This window comes from Chiloscyllium plagiosum, unplaced genomic scaffold (genome assembly GCF_037043375.1).
Source record: "Chiloscyllium plagiosum isolate Xiang-an unplaced genomic scaffold, Cpla_swu_hap1 HiC_scaffold_3, whole genome shotgun sequence".
Taxonomy (NCBI): domain Eukaryota; kingdom Metazoa; phylum Chordata; class Chondrichthyes; order Orectolobiformes; family Hemiscylliidae; genus Chiloscyllium; species Chiloscyllium plagiosum.
Window position 1 is genome coordinate 112,716,751 of NW_028270141.1, and position 21,409 is coordinate 112,738,159.

The window sequence follows — 21,409 nt, forward strand, 5'->3', positions numbered from 1 at the left end:
TCATCTTCCACCCAAACTTGAAGAACTTGTAGGAAGTTGGGAAAAAGTTAAAGTGTCAAGATTAATTTATGAGAGCAATAACGTCAGTATTGTGAGGAATCAGCTTTACAAGGACACTTACATTTAGCTGTGACGTGTGAGTGATCCATTTCCCTGTAACTTTGAAATACTTAGGGGTTGGTGACCTATAATCTCTATCCTCCCCCTAAAATTATTGCTTCAATTGCAAAGGTAGTTTCTGAGGGCACCCCTTCAATTTGTTCAATCAGCTACAGATATGTCGAAACATTAATATGTATTGTTAAAGTAGAATCTTCTGCTCATATTGTTGTAGAAGGTAGACATGTTTCAGGGTAAGAACATAACAAATAAAAACATTTGGTCTCTTGAGCACGCTCTGTATTCAAGAGAATCATGGTTGATCTGCCAAGGAGAGAGATAATGGGTAAGTCACAGCTTAAGTGGAGCCTTGGATAGTGATATATTCTTTTGGAACACAATGCAGAATGTAGACTCATAATTAGGATACCAAATAAATCAAGAGGCTTTACAATCAAAAGAAACTTTATTCTGTTTTGAAATCATCAGAACCAACAACGAATACAACACAAAAATAGAATGCTGAAATTATTGTTTTGAATTAATTTGATATCCTATTTTTAACACCGTGTTCTGTTAGCCCCTTGTTTTGTCAGTTGGGAAACTTATTTTAGCTGTTTGTCATGATGTAGCAATCTTGGAAGCTTAGGTTTAGGGGGGCAAGTTGGCTCCATGGTAAACAATGCAGCCTCACTGTGCCTGGGCCCTGGGTTCGATTCTAGCCTTGGGTGATTGTGTGGAATTTGTATGCTTCCCTGTTTACATTGGGTTCTCCAGTTTCCTTCCACAGTCCAAAAATCTGCAGGTTAAATGGATTGGCCATGCTAAATTGTACCGGAATGTTTAGCTAGGTAGATAAGCCATGGTAAATATGAGTATAGGGTGAGGGACTGGGTCCAAGTGGGATGCTGTTTGGGAAGTTAATGCAGATTCAATGGACTGAATAGCCTCTGTCTGCACTGTAGGGTTTCTATGGTTTTGTTGTTACCTTATTTCATCCCAAATACCTGTGGTCAGTAACTACCCTTTTTCATTGACTGCATTTCAGAAAGAGCATTATGTTGGCTTTCATAAATTAATTTCTTGACAGTGTGCAATCAACAGCTGTAGAAAATTTTGTATCTTGGCAAATCCTTAGCCACATAATTAACGATGAACTTCATATTCACACAAATGTGTGAGGATTAGTGTTGTCAATTTATTTAATATGTAAAAGCATTTGTGAACAATTACTGACTTGTGCAACAAATTATGAGTGCTAAACATACTGCTGAAGAAACTGTGTACACATGAAGGGTGAGAAAACACGTTCCGTATATTTGAGTAACAGTTGACCTTCACAGAATCATAGGATTGTTACTGGGGTTTCTCATTCCTGAAACCATTCTTATAAATTGTTTCTGCACTTTCTCAATGCATGCACAGCTGTACACAATACTCTAGCTGAGATCTAAGACGTGTCTTCTATAAGTTCAACATCACCTCCTTGCTTTTGTCCTCTATATCCCTGTTGATAAAGCTGAGAACATTGTGTGCTTTATTAACTGCTCTCTCTACCTGCCCTGCCACCTTCAATGATCTGTGCACATATACACCCAGGTCCATCTGCTCCTGCACTCCTTTAAAATTGTCTTTCAATGTTCCTCCAACCAAAATGTATCATCTCATACTTCTCTGCATTGAACCTCATTTGCTACCTATCTGCTCACTCCACCAATTTATCAATTTCCATTTGGAGATCCACATTATCCGCAATTTTCATGTCACTTGCAAACTTTGAAATGCTGCCCTATACACTAAGATCCAGATAATTTTATATGTGTGTAATATATATCAGGAAAGGCAATGATCCCAATTCTGACCCATGGGGAACTTGCGTATAGGTCAATTCCTGGCTTTTAGTCCAAAACCCTTAAATCTTTGTACTTACCATCCATTTTCTGCTGTCATCATGTTCAACTTGGTTCAAAGATTGATAAATGTTTAGATATGAAACACATTGAAAGGGATAGGAGAGAAAATGGGAATATAGTCTTAATGTAGAGGATCAGCCATGCTCAGATTGAATGGCAGGAGCAGGATTGAAGGTCCAAATGATTTGATTTGATTTGGTTTATTGCAGTCACATATGCCTAAATACAGGGAAAGCATTGTTTTGCGAGCAATACAGGCAAATCATAACAAACAAGATCATAGGGTGCTTAGACAGAATGAGGCATACAAAGTTGCAACTGCACAGGAGGTGCACAAAGCAAGATCAACATTATTTGAAGTTAGAGAGGTCCATTCATCAGTCTAATAACAGCAGGGAAAAAGTCTTAAATAGGAAGTTTGCTTCCATGATGGTCTGGGCTGTGCACATGACTTTCTGTAACTTCTTATGGTCCTGAGCAGAGCAGTTGCTGTAGCAAGCCATTATGCATTCAGGTAGAATGCTTTCTATGATGCATCTGTAAAAGTTGGTGAGCGTCTTTATGGACATGCTGAATTTCCTAAGGAAGAAGATACACTGTTGTGCCTTCCTGATATTGCATCTACATGGGTAGTCCAGGACAGATCTCCTAGGAATTTAATGCTCTCGACCATCTCCACCTTAGCTCCATTGATGTAGATAGCGGCATGTCCTACTCTGCTATATATTGTATTCATTTAATCTGATCATATTTGGAAGCACTAGCTTTTGAAGTGCTGCTTCTTTATCAGGTGGTCATGGAACAGAATCATACAACACAGAATTTATAGCAATAAGATTGCAGTGTCATAGAATGGAATATTAAATGAATTTAGCTTGAGTCTTTCATCTTTTAGAATGATCATGTTCGTTTTGGTTCCTTCATATGTAAATTCCAGAACTTTTTTAAAAGTTACATTCTCAAGATACCTTTAACAATAGGTGCCATGTCAGCTCAGATAATGCATTGAAGGTGTTAAGTTAAAGTCTGTCTATGTCCCAATGTTAGGTCAGACTGATTCTATTTCTAAAGTGGGATTTACAGAATTTTACATGGATTTATGCAGTTTTTGAGCAAAATAAAATGTAATTTTGCAAGTACAAATTCACCCCACAAATGTATGTATGTGTGTGTGTGTGCAGGGGAGACGAAGTGAGTGTGTGTGTAGGGGTGTGAATGTCTGTGAGACAGTGTGTGTATGTGTGTGAGTGTAGTGGAGTATAGGTCTGTGAGAGGGTGCTTGTGTGGGTTTGAGTGTGGTTCGTGTACGTGCGAGCATATGAGAGAATTTGTGGGATGAATTTATACTTGCAGAATTACATTTTATTTTGCTCAAAACCTGCATAAATCCATGTAAAATTCTGTAAATCCCACTTTAGAAATAGAATCAGTTTGACCTAACACTGGGACACAGACAGACTTTAACTTAACACCTTCAATGCATTATCTGAGCTGACATGGCACCTATTGTTAAAGCTATCTTAATAATATAACTTTTAAAAAGTACAGGAATTTACATATGAAGGAACCGAACTTATTATGATCATTCTAAAAGATGAAAGTCTCAAGCAAAATTTGTTTAATATTACATTCCATGACACTGCAATCCTGTTGCTATCAATTCTGTGTCAAAATATTCTGCTCCACAGCCACCTGATGAAGAAGCAGCGCTATGAAAGCTAGTGCTTCCAAATAAACCTGTTGGACTATAGCCTGGTGTTGTGTGACTTCTAACTTTGTACACTCCAGTCCAACACTGGCACCTCCAAATCATTGTTTTTTTAATAAGTGTGATGACTTACTGTTGACACTGTAATGGTTAACTGTTTGGATATATGATGAAAGAGTAGCGATTGTCACTGTTATGTCACAACGCATGAAATATATTCAGATCTGGCACTGCAAATAGTGCTTAGCCAGGACTTAGTTTAATCTCCAAAGCACTTGTGAGAATCATACAATCATCAAATAGTTGCAGAATAAAAGGAAGCCATTTGATGTGTGTGCACCAGTTCTTTAGAAGACTACTTTCCTCGTCCCTCCAGCATCATAGCTCAGCAAATTTCTTTGCTTGGATAATTATCTATTACTTTATGAAGAACTTGCATACATTCATCTCCACTGTATTATTGCACAGAACATTTCAAATGCTAACCATGCGCTATGCAAAAATATTTTTCCCCATCTCACCATTGATTTCTTCTGTCAGTCATTTTAAATTGGCATCCTGTGATTCTCCCTCTCTTTCCCTCTGCTCTGTGAGACTGCTGGTAATTTTGAACACCTCCATCAAATGACCTTGCACTCTTCTCCACTTCGAGGTGAACAGCCTCAGATTCTCTTTGTCCATTGAGCTTCATCTCTGGAACCATTTTGTGAAACTTTTTTGATTGTTTTCAGGATCCTTGTCAGAATAGTTTGTTGTTTTTGCAAACACATTCAGAATCAGTCAGATGAAAAATAGTTGTCTCCTTCTCTCCTTATCCTGTCTTACATACCCATTAATTTAAGAACTAGAAAACAATCTTGAGACAGTCTTGTGGTGTTGCTGAAAATGTGTTGCTGGAAAAGCGCAGCAGGTCAGGCAGCATCCAAGGAGCAGGAGAATCGACGTTTCGGGCATGAGCCCTTTTTCAAGAATGAGGAAAGCGTGCCAAGCAGGCTAAGATAAAAGGTAGGAAGGAGGCACTTGGGGGAGGGGCATTGGAAATGTGATAGGTGGAAGGAGGTCAAGGTGAGGGTGATAGGCCGGAGTGGGGGTGGGGGCAGAAAGATCCGGAAGAAGATTGCAGGTTAGGAAAGTGGTGCTGAGTTCGAGGGTTGGGACTGAGACAAGGTGGGGGGAGGAGAAATGAGGAAACTGGAGAAATCTGAGTTCATCCCTTGCGGTTGGAGGGTTCCTAGGCGGAAGTTGAGGTGCTCTTCCTCCAGCCGTCGTGTTGCAATGGTCTGGCGATGGAGGAGCTCAAGGACCTGCATGTCCTTGGTGGAGTGGGAGGGGGAGTTGAAGTGTTGAGCCACGGGGTGGTTGGGGTGGTTGGGTTGGTTAGTCCGGGTGTCCCAGAGGTGTTCTCTGAAACGTTCCACAAGTAGGCGGCCTGTCTCCCCAATATAGAGGAGGCCACATCGGGTGTAGCGGATGCAGTAAATGATGTGTGTGGAGGTGAAGGTGAATTTGTGGCGAATATGGAAGGATCCCTTGGGACCTTGGAGGGAAGTAAGGGGGGAGGTGTGGACACAAGTTTTGCATTGGATAACCCCGCCCCCTCTCCGATCTCCGTCCCTGCCCTGATTCCCGCCCCCACACCTAAGCCCGCCCCCACTCCCAGCTCCAGCCCCACACCAGGTTTTAGCTCCCAGCCCTGCCGTATTATCACCATCCCTCCAGAACTACCCGTCTCTGAGGATGAAAGATCAGTCCTTGGCAGAGGCCTCACCTTCATCCCCTTACATTCTTGGATTAACGAGTTCAACATGCGGCGAGACATCGAACAATTCTTCCTCTGCCTTCACCTCTGTGCCTACTCCTTCCACCAGGATTCTCGCCCACCCTCTGACGACCCCTTCTCCCGCCTCCAACACACCCCATCCACCTGGACACCCCGTGCTGGCCTCTTACCTGGCCTTGATCTCTTCATAGCCAACTGCCGTCGCAACATTAACCGCCTCAACCTCAACCTGTCCACCTATCTCACCCACTCCAATCTCTCACCCTCGCAACGTGCAGCCTCTGTTCCAACCCCAATCTCACTATCAAACCGGCAGACAAGGGAGGCGCGGTGGTAGTTTGGCGCACCGCCTTTACACCGCTGAGGCTAAATGCCAACTCGCGGACACCTCCTCCTACTGCCCCCTTGACCATGACCCCACCTCCCACCACCAAACATTCATCTCCCAGACCATCCATAACCTCATCTCCTCAGGGGATCTCCCATCCACTGCCTCCAACTTCATAGTCCCACAACCCCGCACTGCCCGTTTCTACCTCCTGCCCAAAATCCACAAACCTGACTGCCCCGGCCGACCCATTGTCTCAGCCTGCTCCTGCTCCACCAAACTCATCTCTGCATACCTCGACATGGTCCTGTCCCCCTTAGTCCAAGAACTCCCTACCTACGTTCGGGACACCACTAATGCCCTCCACCTCCTCCATGATTTTCGCTTCCCTGGTCCCCAACGCCTTATCTTCACCATGGGCATCCGGTCCCTGTACACCTCCATCCCCCATCACGAAGGAATCAAAGCCTTCTGCTTCTTCCTTTCCCACCGTACCAAACAGTACCCTTCCACTGACACCCTCCTTCGACTGACTGAACTGGTCCTCACTCTGAACAACTTCTCTTTCCAATCCTCCCACTTCCTCCAAACCAAAGGAGTAGCCATGGGCACCCGCATGGGCCCCAGCTATGCCTGCCTCTTCATAGAATATGTGGAACAGTCCATCTTCCGCAGCTACTCTGGCACCACCCCCCACCTTTTCCTCCGCTACATTGATGAATGAATCGGAGCTGTCTCGTGCTCCCACGAGGAGGTTGAACAGTTCATCCACTTTACTAACACCTTCTACCCCGACCTCAAATTTACCTGGACCGTCTCAGACTCCTCACTCCCCTTCCTAGACCTCTCCATTTCTATCTTGGGCAACCGAATCAACACGGACATTTACTATAAACCGACCGACTCCCACAGCTACCTAGATTACACCTCCTCCCACCCTGCCCCCTGTAAAAACGCCATCCCATATTCCCAATTCCTTCGTCTCCGCCAGATCTGCTCCCAGGAGGACCAGTTCCAATACCGAACAACCCAGATGGCCTCCTTCTTCAAAGACCGCAATTTCCCCCCAGACGTGGTCGACGATGCTCTCCCCCGCATCTCCTCCACTTCCCACTCCTCCGCCCTTGAGCCTCGCCCCTCCAATCGCTACCAAGACAGAACCCCACTGGTCCTCACTTACCACCCCACCAACCTCCATATACACTGTATCATCCATCGTCATTTCCGCCACCTCCAAACAGACCCCACCACCAGGGATATATTTCCCTCCCCTCCCCTATCAGCGTTCTGGAAAGACCACTCCCTCCGTGACTCCCTCATCAGATCCACACCCCCCACCAACCCAACCTCCACTCCCGGCACCTTCCCCTTTAACTGCAAGAAATGCAAAACTTGCGCCCACACCTCCCCCCTTCACTTCCCTCCAAGGTCCCAAGGGATCCTTCCATATCCACCACAAATTCACCTTCACCTCCACACACATCATTTACTGCATCCGCTGCACCCGATGTGGCCTCCTCTATATTAGGGAGACAGGCCGCCTACTTGCGGAACGTTTCAGAGAACACCTCTGGGACCCCCGGACCAACCAACCCAACCACCCCGTGGCTCAACACTTCAACTCCCCCTCCCACTCCACTAAGGACATGCAGGTCCTTGGACTCCTCCATCGCCAGACCATTGCAACACGACGGCTGGAGGAAGAGTGCCTCATCTTCCGCCTAGGAACCCTCTAATCACAAGGGATGAACTCAGATTTCTCCAGTTTCCTCATTTCCCCTCCCCCCACCTTGTCTCAGTCCCAACCCTTGAACTCAGCACCACCTTCCTAACATGCAATCTTCTTCCTGACTCTCCGCCCCCACCCCCACTCCAGCCTATCACCCTCACTTTATCACCCTCACCTTAACCTCCTTCCACCTATCGCATTTCCAACGCCCCTCCCCCAAATCCCTCCTCCCTACCTTTTATCTTAGCCTGCTTGGCACACTTTCCTCATTCCTGAAGAAGGGCTCATGCCCGAAACGTCAATTCTCCTGCTCCTTGGATGCTGCCTGACCTGCTGTGCTTTTCCAGCAACACATTTTTCAGCTCGTCTTTGTAATGCAGCCAGGCAGGCTGAGTATCAAATTCATATTCCTCCCAATGTAGCCTAGTGGCAGCTGGTAAGATGAAAGATACTCTTGGTCAACCATTGGGAAAGGAAAATTGGTGCCGCCACCAATGCTATCAATAGCTCCAGGCCGTAACGTGCATGAATAGATGTGCATTGCCACAGCTACCTGGACACTTTGACAGACCAGTCTGACTCAGATTGATGCCAACAGCACTGAATTCAATCCCTGTTGCAATTTTGGTGGATTCAGGACTTTCCTCCTTGCCCCACCTGAGTGGAGATCATTGTGCTGTGAATCATTTTCAGGCCGAGAATTCAAGGAAAAGAAGAGTTCAATTGTGCTGCCTAGGAAGTTGCCGGGTTTGGAGGGTTTGAGTTATAGGGAGAGACATAATAGGCTGGAACATTTTTCCCTGGAGCGTCAAAGGCTGAGGAGTGCGGTTTATAAAATCGTGAGGGTCATGGATAGGGTGAATAGCCAAGGTCTTTTTCCCAGGGTACGGGAGTCCAAAATTAGACGGCATAGGTTTAGGCTGCGAGTGGGAAGATTTAAAAGGGACCCAAGGAACAACCTTTTCATGCAGAAGGTGATGCATGTATGGAATGAGCTGCCAGTGGAAGTAATGGACGCTCATACAATTACAACATTTAAAAGGCATCTGATGGGTATATGAATTGGAATCCGAATTAGGTTTTGTTATCACGTGTACTTAAGTACAAAAGTACAGGAGTACAGTGAAAAATGTATAACGTCACCACACAGAGTGCCATTTTAGGGACAAAGGTACCTAGGTACAAATTTTAGGTACTAAAATCGAACAGGTACAAAAATAAAGAAAAAGCTAAAAGTTCTACATTGCAGTTCTTCAGAGTAACAATAAGGAAAATAAAGAAATAAAGTTAAAAGGTAGATATTACAGTCCTTCTCTAGCCTGCAGACTTTTCATGCTGGGGACTCCACACACATGGTCTCACTGTCCCCTGTGGTGGACCATCCCCAACCCGGCTCGCAAGCTGCAGAGTGCCGTCTGTGATAGGCTTACTACCGCACTGGGCCCCAGTCCGCTGACTGCCAGCAACCTCACTGCACGCTGTCAGCTGCTGTAACACCCCGATGCTGTCATCACGGTGCTCTCCACATGGTAAGTTTAAAAAAAAAATCTAAAACAAATTTTAAAAGAGAGAAACAAGAAAAGGGGAAAGAGAAAGAGAAACAGATGGAAAATGTGAGTCCTGGGCTGAATCTGGGCACTGCCTTCTCCACTGCCGCCATCTTGGACAATGAATTGGAAGGGGTTAGACGGATATGGGCCAAATGCTGGCAAATGGGATTAGATCAGTTTAAGATATCTGATCGGCATGGACAAGTTGAACCAAAGGATCTGTTTCTGTGCTGTATATCTCTATGAGTCTGAAATAGATTTGATTCACTTAGTCCCTTATCCATTAAGGCTGTGCACTGATGTAAGTCAGTTTGGGATTGTTGCAAAATGGAACTAATCTCAGTAAAAGAGTAACATGACAGTGTCTCCTTTTGAATAACTATTTTCAGGTAAACTGGAATACCTGAGGGGTGCATGGATAACCTATATTACATATGAATCGGGAGGGGATGCGAAACATGTGCAGATTCATTTTCGTCACTACCCATTGTTGCAGAAAGTCAAAATATTTTCTTGGAATGGATGAGGAGTGATGAAACTGTAAAAACTTGAGAAGAAATAAAAAGCAAATGTCACAATAAAACAGTAGAAAATTGGAACAATCATTTAAACAATAAAACAACACCCAATCCATCTGTGGCTTCAGTGAAAGCTAAAATAGCAGGAATATTTAAGATGGAGCAGGTGGAAGGAAGGAAAGGGGAACTCATGGTGGAGGTATTGGTTTGCAGGAAGATGATAGAACAGTCACTCACTAATTCTAGATTCCTCTTTTGGAAAAGGAAGTGGTGGATCCTTGAGTTGGATATTAGTGGATTAACTGTTGAGATATTTCAGTTTCTACCACATTCCCCCTCCTCACCTCCTCAAAGCAAATTTATCCTTTGTCTGATGCCAGAAAAAACCTCTCCCTTCAATCACTTATCTTTGTTTCACAAACTTTCAGTGTCTAATCTTTGTCCTTTCATCCATTATCATTCCTCAACAAACATTAATTTGCTAAATCCTATATTGTTCACCACCTTTAGTGTCCTTGTCACCTCGAGAACTATTACCCTTCACAACCCTCATTCAACATAAGGGTACATAGCTCATCTCCACTCCCTTAAGCCCCAGGGAAGTCAATTTCATGAACAACTGGTTTAACCATTCATTCATTTTTGGTACTGGCTAGGGTTCTAAAAACAATTGCTAATGTTATTGCTCAAAGCAGTATTAGGCAGCATGCCTAGAGAGTTGTAGGGGCATGCATGATGTTGCAGCTGAAGGCACACTCTCTGGTGGTGCCAGCTTTATGGAGCATGTCTGCAGCAGATGTCCTTATGGTAGCAAGTCTGATTAGGAAATTAATATAGGTCAAAAAGACAATGGCAGCCAATCACCCCATAATGAGCAGGTGGGAACACTGCAAATGAAGCAGATCAAATCTTATAGCTTCATTTGTAATTGTGGTTCATGTAGTCTGGGCACTGACATGATAAAAAAAATTCTGTTTTAATTCCCTGTCTTTACAACGAATAAATTAAAAGATTGCAATGGATGCAAACATTTGGCAGGTTGTGAAATAGATATTTGATCTGCAGACTTCATTTATTGGAAAAGCAGGTCAGGCAGCATCCAAGGACCAGGAAAATCAACATTTTGAGCAAAAGCCCTTCATCAGTAAATGTCGATTTTCCTGCTCCTCAGATGCTGTCTGACCTGCTATGCTTTTCCAGCACCACACTCTTGACTCTAATCTCCAGCATCTGCACTACTCACTTTCACCTCAACCTCAATTAGTGGCTGGCCCTAAAAACAAAAACTGATTCCATTGGGTCTCAGGTACTTCTATATTACCTGAAAAATCCAAAAAGCTTACATTTCGTCTTGGAGAAACTAAATTCAATTTCACATGTAAATGCTTTAACTCCAGTCACATTTAAAACAAAACCTATAAATAGATTTTGTTTAATTTATTTTTCATGGTAACACTTATTTTTAAATGTTTTCTGTTCAAGAATCAGCCAAAACATCTTGAAACAATGACACTCAGAAAACAATTCAATGACAAGTGCATGCATGTTGAAAGCAGTGCGTAGAAATAGGCTTTCTGCAGCATAATGTGGCTGAAAATAACATTGCATGAAAATAACGATATTGTATCTGAAACAACATTCTGATGGGACACATCCAAGGGTTTGAAATGAAGCAGCTATAGGGCTGGTGGATGTACTGCTAGCAACCTTCCAAGCATCCTTAGATTCTTAAAAAAGTCCCAGAGGATGAAGTAACTGCTAATTTAATACCTTTTAACTACAAAGGGAAGAAGACAAACAAACCATCAACCTCTAAATTTTTGATGTTGGGCAAATGTCAGCGTCTAATATAAAGGATGTAATAGCAAAGCAGTTAGAAATACATGATATGGTCAATTTATTAGAATTCATTGAGGAGTTACCAAGCAGGATAGATAAAGGGGAAACAGTGGGTGTGATCGATTTTGGATTTCCAGAAGGTGTAATGCTATACCACATATTAGGCTACTTGATAAAAGCCCATGGTGTTGGAAGTATTACATTTACATTGATAGAGGACTGGGTATTAATAGATGACAGAAAATTGGGATATAGGGAACATGGTGGAGTGCCACAGGAGTCAGTGCTGGGGTCACATGACTTGGATGAGAAAAGTGAATGTATGGTAGCCCAGTTTACAGATATCACAAAAATAGTTGGAAAGGCATGTGGTGCAGGTGACACAAAGAAACTGCAGAGGAATATAGACAACCTAAGTGAATGAGCAAAACCTTGGCAGATGGAATACAATGTGGGAAAATGTGACATTTTGCACTTTGGCAGGAAGTCTAGAAGACCTGAGTATTATTGAAATGGATGAAGACTGCAGAAAGTTACGACAGAGAGGGTATTTGTACATACATCACAAAAGGTCGTATACAAGTTCAGCATGTAACAGAAAAAGTAACAAGTTGACCTTTATTTCAAAGAGAATGGAATGTAAAAAGGGGAAATCTTGCTAAAATTATACAAGATACTAGTCAGAATACAACTGGAATACTGTGAACAGTTTTGGGCCCCTTATCTAAGGAAAGATACAAACAGCCATTGGAGGTCATTCAGAGAAAACTCATGAGGTTAATTATGAATATAGAGTGATTTCTATGAGGAGAGGTTGAGTAAGTTAGACCTGCACTCATTGGAGGTTTAAAAGAATGAGAGGCGACTTCATTGAAACATACAAGATTCTTAGATGAATAACAGGGTAGATGTGGATAGATTATTTCCCCTTGTAAGACAATCTAAGAGCAGAGGGCATAATCTCAGAGTAAGTGGTCATCTATCTAAAAAGAAATGACAATTGTGAAGTTGTGGAATTCTTTACGGCAAATTGTAGAGGCTGTGTTAGATATATTCAAGGTTGCAACAGATTTTTAATCAGGTAAAAGGATCAAGGGTTATAGGGAAAGGGCAAGAAAGTGGACTGGAGAATGATCAGATCAGGTATGATCTAATTGATGGCCTGAATGGCCTAATTTTGCTCCTATTTCTTATAGTCTTATCGTGCTGTGTCATTTGTGTGCGTTTCAGATGGATAAACATGCATTATAGAATAAATCAGATCTGTATCTATGAACCATCAGATTCCTGACAAGCATTTTCATCTCAATGTAACTGCTGCAATGAAAAAACACATAATTTCACTTATATTTACTGAATCAAAACTTGACACTTAGCAATTATGCATCTCGTTAGATGCTTCTTGGTGCAGTGACCTTTAAAACTTAGTGCACTAAAAATAAAATTCTAAAATAAGCAAACTTTATTAGGGACTTGACAGTTTTGCAACACGTTCGTTAAATCAGATAGCTGCAACCAAATGTATTGGGGTAAGTGTAGCAGAATAATGTCATCCTTTTATGAGTAGCTAGTGAAATATTCTCCAGATTTTCATATGTTCCTCATGGGTACCAACTAAATGATGAAGCAAATTGGAATAATTTGACCCACATGCTGACTAATGTGCAAAAGCTTCCTTTTGATGTTCACCCTGTGGGATGTTTGCCTCTTGAATTAGCATAAGTATTCCATTTTCATAGAGGTATTATGAAATGAAACATAAAAGTAAATAAAAATTGATTGTCTCTGTGATAAACTCCATTTGTGGTTCCAGTATTTACAGTAAGATGGAAAGGCTGCTGGGACAACTCTATAAATGCAGGATAACACAGAATCCAAGGAATGCAGGAATTCATTTGGGTACTTCTTTCTCCATTTTCTCCTTTGCTGCTGACCAGATTGAAAGGTTTGTTGGCTGTTCGTTGAGGAGACCTGTGGTAGAAATCCACAGCCAGAGATCCAGGGTGACTAATTACAAATATAAAGAATTTTGGACACCAGACCAGCAGTACAATAATCTGGGAAGGACAAACATCATCACGGCACATTGAGAGCAATCTTTACAGACCTTCTATTCACGAGCATTGGAATAATAACCATGCAAAGCAATGCAAACAGGAACAAATGAAAACCCTTGCTCTGATTCTGTACGGTGGAAGGGTCTTTTCAGCACAGTGACCATGCATTGCTAGTGACCCCAAAAGAAAAATACCAGTTACATCAATAGCCAACAAAAAAAAAGAGGTTGTAAAGATAAGATTAGCAATTACTGACCAGTCAGTTCAACATGGTGATGTGAAACTTTTAGGAATGGTTACTTGGGTTTGTTCAGGGAACCTCATTTTGAACCAATTTGCTGGAGTTTGATGAGGGTTAATGATGGTAGTGCTGTTGTTGTGATGTACTTGGACTTCCAAAAGACATTTTATGCAGACTTTTGAGGAAAGTAGTGGGCAATGGAATAAAGGGACAGTTGCAATGTAGCACAGCATTGGTCAAGGAATGGGGGATAAAGAGTAACGGTTAACAGTATTTCATAGAATCGTAGAATCCCTACAGTGAAGAAGGAGGGCATTCGACCCATTAAGTTTGCACTGACCGTCTGAGGAGCATCCCACCCAGATCTGGACCCTACCACATCCCCATAACCCCACATTAACCAGGGTTAATTTACCTAGCCTACACTTCCCAGAATACTATGGACAATTTTGGCATGGCCAATCCACCTAATCTGCACATATTTGTTGGACTGGAGGAAGCTTTGCAGTGGAATTCACCAGGAGTTGGAATTGGGACTCTTGCTTTTGTTGATATATGTATAAATAATCTATATTTTGATGTACAGGTGACCAAAATGTGGGTGAATGTAAATTGAGAGGACAGTGTAGAACTTCCAAAAGACATTGGCATGTTGGTGGAGTCAGTAGAGAGGTGGCAGATGAACTTCAATGTGGAGAAAAGTGAGATGATACAACTTGATGCAAGAACATGTGGAGACAAGATAAAATAATGGTGCTATTCTCAAAGCTGTGCAGGAACATAAAATGTATAAGTACATAAGAGGTGTCAGTATAGGTAGTGAGAACTTAACAAAGCATACAGTATTCTCAGCTTTATGATTAGGGGCATAGAGTATATGAGTAAAGAGGTTTGGCTGAACCTACATAGGACACTGGTTGGATCTCAGCTGGGGTATTTTGGACAGTTCCGTGCACCACACTTTCGGAAGGAAATGACTGCATTGGACAGAGTGCAGAATGGTCTTATGAAAATGGATGAGAAATTTCAATTCTGAAGATAGACTAGAGAAATTGATACTGTTGTCTGTGGAGAGGAGAAGGCTGAGGGTGAACCAGTGGGATTTAAACCCTGGCATCCTGGCCCAGAGGTAGGAACACTATCTTGGTGCCAAAGAGCCCTCGCTGGTTTCCTTGTTGCTTAGGCCACTTCTTGCATTTCCCAATTGGAATTGAGAAAATTGTAATCCAAATTGTAATAGGAAACTCAGTGTCTACCAATTGACTACTCAAGGACTTCAGTTGTGAAAAAACAGGAAGTTTTGCCATGTCGTGTTGGGGACAAGAATATTCAGGTCTGTCTTGCAATTAATTCTTAAATCTTTGCCCCAGTGTAATCTTTGCCATAAGTGGTTATGAAGACTTTGCACAATTTTTAGAAAATTATATCTTTCCAGTTATAATCTGCAGTTAATACCCAGACATGGCAACTCTGACCAATTTTATCACTAACATAAAGATTAGTTAGTGTTTAGATCAGAGTGGTGCTGGAAAAGCACAGCAGGTCAGGCAGCATCCGAGGAGCGGGAAAATAGAGTGGTGCTGGAAAAGCACAGCAGTTCAGACAGCATCCGAGGAGCAGGAAAATCGACATTTCGGGTAAAAGCCCTTCATCAGGACTAGAGGCAGAGTGCCTGCAGGCATTCTGCCTCTATTCCTGATGAAGGGCTTTTGTCCGAAATGTCGATTTTCCTGCTCCTCGGATGCTGCCCGAACTGCTGTGCCTTTCCAGCACCACTCAAATCTAGAATCTGGTCTCCAGCATCTGCAATCCTTGTTTTTACCTAGGAAAATAGTTAGTGCCTGTAGTGGATCCAACTCTATATATCTGAAAAATGTGTGTCCATAAAGATGAAATAGAAACTTAGATACATCCACAGAATGTGCAAGCCAGTTATAGGATTCCAGATGGTAATCCTGCAATAAAATTCAAATATTGTGGACTCTGGAATTCTGAATCAAGAACAGAAATTGAGAATACTCAGAAGGCCAGAAAGCAAAGAGAAACAAGGTTGATGTTTCAGGTCAATGATCAGCACAATTGCACTGATGTAATGATTGTTCAATTATTATCTATTTGAATTAAATGTGCAATAACCTGATCAAGTCCCCTAGATAAATGGCAGAATTAATGCTTTATTGTGAGTATTTCAGTTTTCCTTTGTAATTGTCTTAACTAAACACATTAAAAAATAATGTTATTAGAGAACAGGGGCAACAATCTAAAAGAAAAAAAAACTGAATAAATAATGATGGATGAAAAAGCTGATGAAAGATTAGTTTTAAATTGTTATTTGTTGACTGTGGCATAGATAATAACGGTGGTATTAATTTTTTCTATTAGTACATGAAATATGGGTGACATTGGCAAAACCTGCATTTATTGGGGATCTAGCGAACAGAATCTTGGTGGTTGTATCCACCACATTGCCATTAAGATGATCAAGTCCACATTGTGCACAACCACAGTGCTTTTAGGAAGGGAGTTCCAAGATTTTGATCCAGTAAAGATAGGTAAAGAAACAGCAATATATAAGGCAAGATGATGTGTGATTTAAAGGAGACCTTGCAGGGGTATGGGTTCCCATGTGTCTTTTCCCTTCTTCTCGTTCACTATGTCACAGAACTGTTGTTTGAAAAAATGCTGTTCTTGATGCAGAATTGTCATCAAATTTTGATTCCTTAAAACAACTGCCAGTTCTCCAACACTCAATAAGAATTATAGATGTTAGTATATTTTTTGAAAATAGCCAGAAGTGGATCATGAAAGCCAGGCAGCATTTGTGGACAGAAACAAAGCTAACAATTTAGCTTGATAGCCTTCCAGTACAAAAGTCATTAACCTGAAATGTTAATATTTCTCTTCACAAAGGCTGTTCAAACTGCTGAGTATTTCCAGCATCTTTTGTTTTATTTCCAGCATGCACAATATTTTGCTTATGCAACCATGAAGGACTGTTTAGCTTTCCGGACACTTGGATAGATTTATACTGACAGTCCTTTTGAAAAGTGATACAAATGCATTCCAATGTACCAGAAGGAGCAAGTCAAGCACTATATTAATCACATGTTAGCAGATAATATAATTTGGTTTTATACCAGCCCATGGGCATTCTTAATTGTTCTGCTAAAGAGTTGAGGTGACAGTATGAGCTTTTGTATTGAATGCAGATAGCTAAGCCAAAAGACGGCTCATTACCAGAAATTTATGACACTTTAAATGCCTTCAGAGATCACTGAGTTTTTTTTCCACATTTGACTCTGTTGCTGATTGTTGACAGGAAGATATTTAATAAAACTGGTTGTGAAAACAAGTTCCTGTCAACTTGAAGTCATGCCCTTTTACTTTGACAAGTCCACTTGTAACCTCTTTGAAAATGGATTGAGGATATCAGTGATCCACTTGGATTCAAATAATTTTGACTTATTGTGCATCAAGTTCAAAAATTTTTTATCGTGTACTCGAGGCATGATTGGTTGGATGATAGTTTATGTCAAGTCATATAGTTAGCTTAAATAAATTCATTGAGGATTGGTTCCTGGTATCATTACACAACACAAAAATGGGTCACTTAGGCTTAGTTAGCCTGTTATAGTGTTCTTATTCTAAGGTAATCTTCTTTGATTCCCCTTGCCTCATCTCTACCTATCAGGATACCTTTCAATCTCTTTTTGATAACAACTAGCCACTTTATCTTGTTGGGGTCAGCATCAAAATTTAATTGAATTGTGGGAAATATAGGGCAAGACTTTGCTGATATTGTAGACATAAGTTAGGGAGAACAACCTAATGAGAGCATATGTCATCAGTTCAGCAACATGACCAAAAACAGTGAATTAAAGGGGTTACTTCAGCTGATTGTTGAAACAGGGCGGTTCACCTCTCTCATATACCTGCAGTGCTAAGATGAGACTTGAGTTCTTTTGGTTTAATTCCAGCATGCATGCCAGGGAGAAGGTGTCTAAGTTAAATTGAACATGATCTCTCTGATTCAATCGTAAACAAAGGCTTTGTACTTCATTAAGATTGATCGTATTTTTAATTGGTCTGTTTTGACTGTAATCCAGTTGAGACCCTGTACATATTGTTCATGTACGAAACACATAATCACTGCCAATTGAGAAGGCCATGGCCTCAGGATATTATTGCTAGACTAGATACCCAGGTAATGTTCTGGGGACGTGGGTTCAAATCCTGTCATGGCAAACAGTGGCATTTGAAAATCTGCAATTACGAGTCTGCACATGACCATGAAATCTGCCAATTCTTGGGGAAAAACTCATCTGCTTCACTAACGTACTTAAAGGAAGGAAATTGCCATCCTTACCTGGTTCATCCTACATGTGACTTCAGACCCACAATAATGTGGTTGAATATCAAATACTCTTTGGTGATTATGGATGAGCAATAAATGTTGGCCTACCAGCGACACTCATGTCCTGATAACAATTTTTCTTTAAACTCCCATTGGTTTTTAACTTGAGTATGTTCTACATTCCAGTGGTAGCCATACCACATATGTGTTAGAAATTTACTAACATTACTTCCTATTCCGTATAAGGTACTAGCTATATTCTTGTGATACCTCTTAACCCTCTTTCTGCCAGTCATACCTGATAACCTACTTAACCAGTTTTAGCAGTTTGTACATGAACAGTTTCTGTATCTTGCTGTATTTTCCCCTTTTACAACAACAATATTAATACAGGTAAGGACATTACGAATTATTAATATTAAGTCACTGATTTATGATCGAGTTCAAGTTGTGTGACCCCTTGCCGAGTGGGGAGGCTGATTAGGTGGATGCCCTGTTTCCTGCATGGCACTGTATCATGGAATCTCTACAGTGTGGAAGCAGGCCATTCACCCCACCAAGCCATTGTAGGAATATACCAATAAAAAACATGTGACGCAACCCTCCAGCCCACACCCATCATCTCACTCCACACACTCCTGTGGCTCATTCACATCAGGCATCCCATCTCATGGCCTAAGCACATTCCAAAACCTCTCATACCCTCTGTGCTAATTTGGCTAATAGAGACCTAGAGTCATACAATATGGAAAAAAGACCCTTCAGACCAACTGTAGCCAGGCCCTATTCCTCATGCTTTCTGTGCCAAACTATGCCCCTGTATCCACTCCTATAGACCCTCACCGTCCATGTCAATCAATGACCCTCCACTACCCACCCATGCCATATCTGGGAGTTGCACAAGATTCCACCCATGGATTTTGTCACCATTAGTATTCATGTTTATAGCAAGAATCATTAGACAGCAGAAAAAAAAAGTTGTTGGCCTGGGAACAACTCATTCTACATGTACCATGGAAGGCTGGGCTGCTCAGACACCACTTACTGTGGGAATAGGAAGAATTTAAACACAGCATCATAACATTTATATAGCCATCCAATGTGTGTGGTTCAATCCTTTTGTGAAGTTACTTGTATGGTAATTGTAATGAGGCCAGCCAGATGGACCTCATAGAATATGAGTTCCCTGATTGGGACTGTTAACCTGGTCCAATCAGGGAGACCAGGCTGACCAATATAAACAGGAGTGTCAGAGGTTCTGTGCACTCTGACAGCTGGCTCTGAGGGGGCTGGATCAGTGTCAAGGACTCGCAACATGTAAATAATGGGTGATGTTGTGAGGGGATACTGGCCACTGTGGAGTTATTTCAGTGGCAATGAGAGAAAAGCACATTGCTAAAGAAATTCACTCACACCAGTCATCTTTGAGTTGGGGTAAGCATTTCTGGCATCATGCTGTTATTTGGGAAGCTTGACTTGTTTGATCCTGCCATCGAAGACTGGGCCCAGTATGTGGAAAGAATAGGTTATTTTTTCCAGGCAAATGACATTGGGGCAGATGAAAAGCAATGAGTGATTCCCCTGACAGCTTGTGGATCTGTACCTTTTTTGTTTATGGGGAGCCTAACTTTCCTTGAGGGACCACACAATAAGATTTGATGGATTTAGTTAAGGAATATTATGACCTCAAGCCTTCTTTAATTCTGAGATGTTACCAATTTTCTGTGGCAATTCGAGAATAAGGAGAATCTATATTGCAATTTCTGACTGGGTTAAGATGACTGGCAGAGGCATGTGACTTTGGTTTTAACCTTTAATGAGATGCTGAGAGACTGTTTGGTATGTGGGATTAATGATGTAACCATGCTAAAGCACCGACTAGCTGAAGCCCAAGTGAACTTAAAACAGGCACTACAGCTGACGTTTTCATTGGAAAATGGGGGAAATGGAGTTGCAGGATATTCCGACAGAAATGGACACCCTTGATGGTCCTGCAGATACACCATGGATGGTACCACCACTGGAAGACTCTGCAATGGTTTTAAATTTTCTGGACATATTTTAAGTCACAGCTGACAATATCAGACTTTGGATGCAGAAAGATCTGGTCCTGGCAAAACTGAAATAGCTGGTAGTGCTAGGGGAAACTGAAAGGCCGTCACAATCAGAAATTAAACTTTTATGGACCTGAGCGGACCAGATCAGAGTAGAGTCATATTATTGTGCATGCAGATATGGATACATTGGTTGGGCGGTGCCCAGCGTCCCAACAAGAACAAGACTTACCATCAACAGCTCTCCAAATTTGTGGGAATGGCTGGGTAAACCCTGAACTCGATTACACATCTAGAATGCAGGTCTCTTCATGGGCTGAATATTATTAGTCATTGTGGACACCCACTCAAAGCTGGACATGCATAGCATTCATTCATCACACACGGGGATGACAACAGAAAAGCTGCATGCACCTTTTGCAATACCCAGACTCCCAGAAGTGTTGGTCACAGATAGTGGGCCATCGTATACAAACAGGGAATTTGAATATTTCTGAAAGTCAAATGGTATTCAACATATAAGGACACCTCCATACCATCCATCGTTCAATGGTCTGGTAAAAAGAGCAGTCCAAACTTTGAAGGCAGTCTTTCAGAAAGAGCCTACAGTTTCACTAGATACCAAACTATCATAGTACCGATTTGATTATAGGATCACCCCTCATGCATCTATAGGGATAGCCCCAGCAGAGTTGCTCATGGGGAGAAGCCTCCGCACCATAACTGACCTTCCCAGATCCCAGGGTCGGTTGGAGTAGGGGAAAAGGTAAAATGACATCGGGAACACCAATATTGGATATAAGATTCCGCAAAGTGAGAAAGACAGTTTACTTCAGGGGACGAAGTCTGGGGTAGGAACCACAGAAATGGCCTGCATGGGTAAGAGGCATGGTTGGCATGAGGTGGGTATAATGGTCCTGAACAAACATGTAGACCATATGAAAGCTGCAAACTCCCAAATGGTGCAAGAACAAACCATGCCCAGTTCCTTAACTGCCTTTCTGACTGTTCCAGAATCCGTGAGGGTCTCCCTGTTCATCAAGCTTTGAAGATACCTTGGAATCTAAGATGGATAAGGTGGATATCGCCAACTCAATGTCTTTATTGCCTAAAAAAGAGAATGAATTTCTTCTGAGATACTACAGGCGAGCCACTGTACCTTACATGCTGCCTGTATCAGAGGCAGAGTCAGAGGGAACTACAAAAAAACTGGCCTATGCCCTCAGACTCAGAGAGGAA

The 21,409-nt window shown here is 42.0% G+C and overlaps 1 protein-coding gene across 10 annotated transcripts in view; it reads left to right on the forward strand.

The window, feature by feature from the left end:
• Positions 1–21,409, forward strand: part of LOC122548404 (glutamate receptor ionotropic, kainate 2) — a 451,896-nt gene that overhangs the window by 192,554 nt on the left and 237,933 nt on the right. The window lies entirely within an intron of this gene.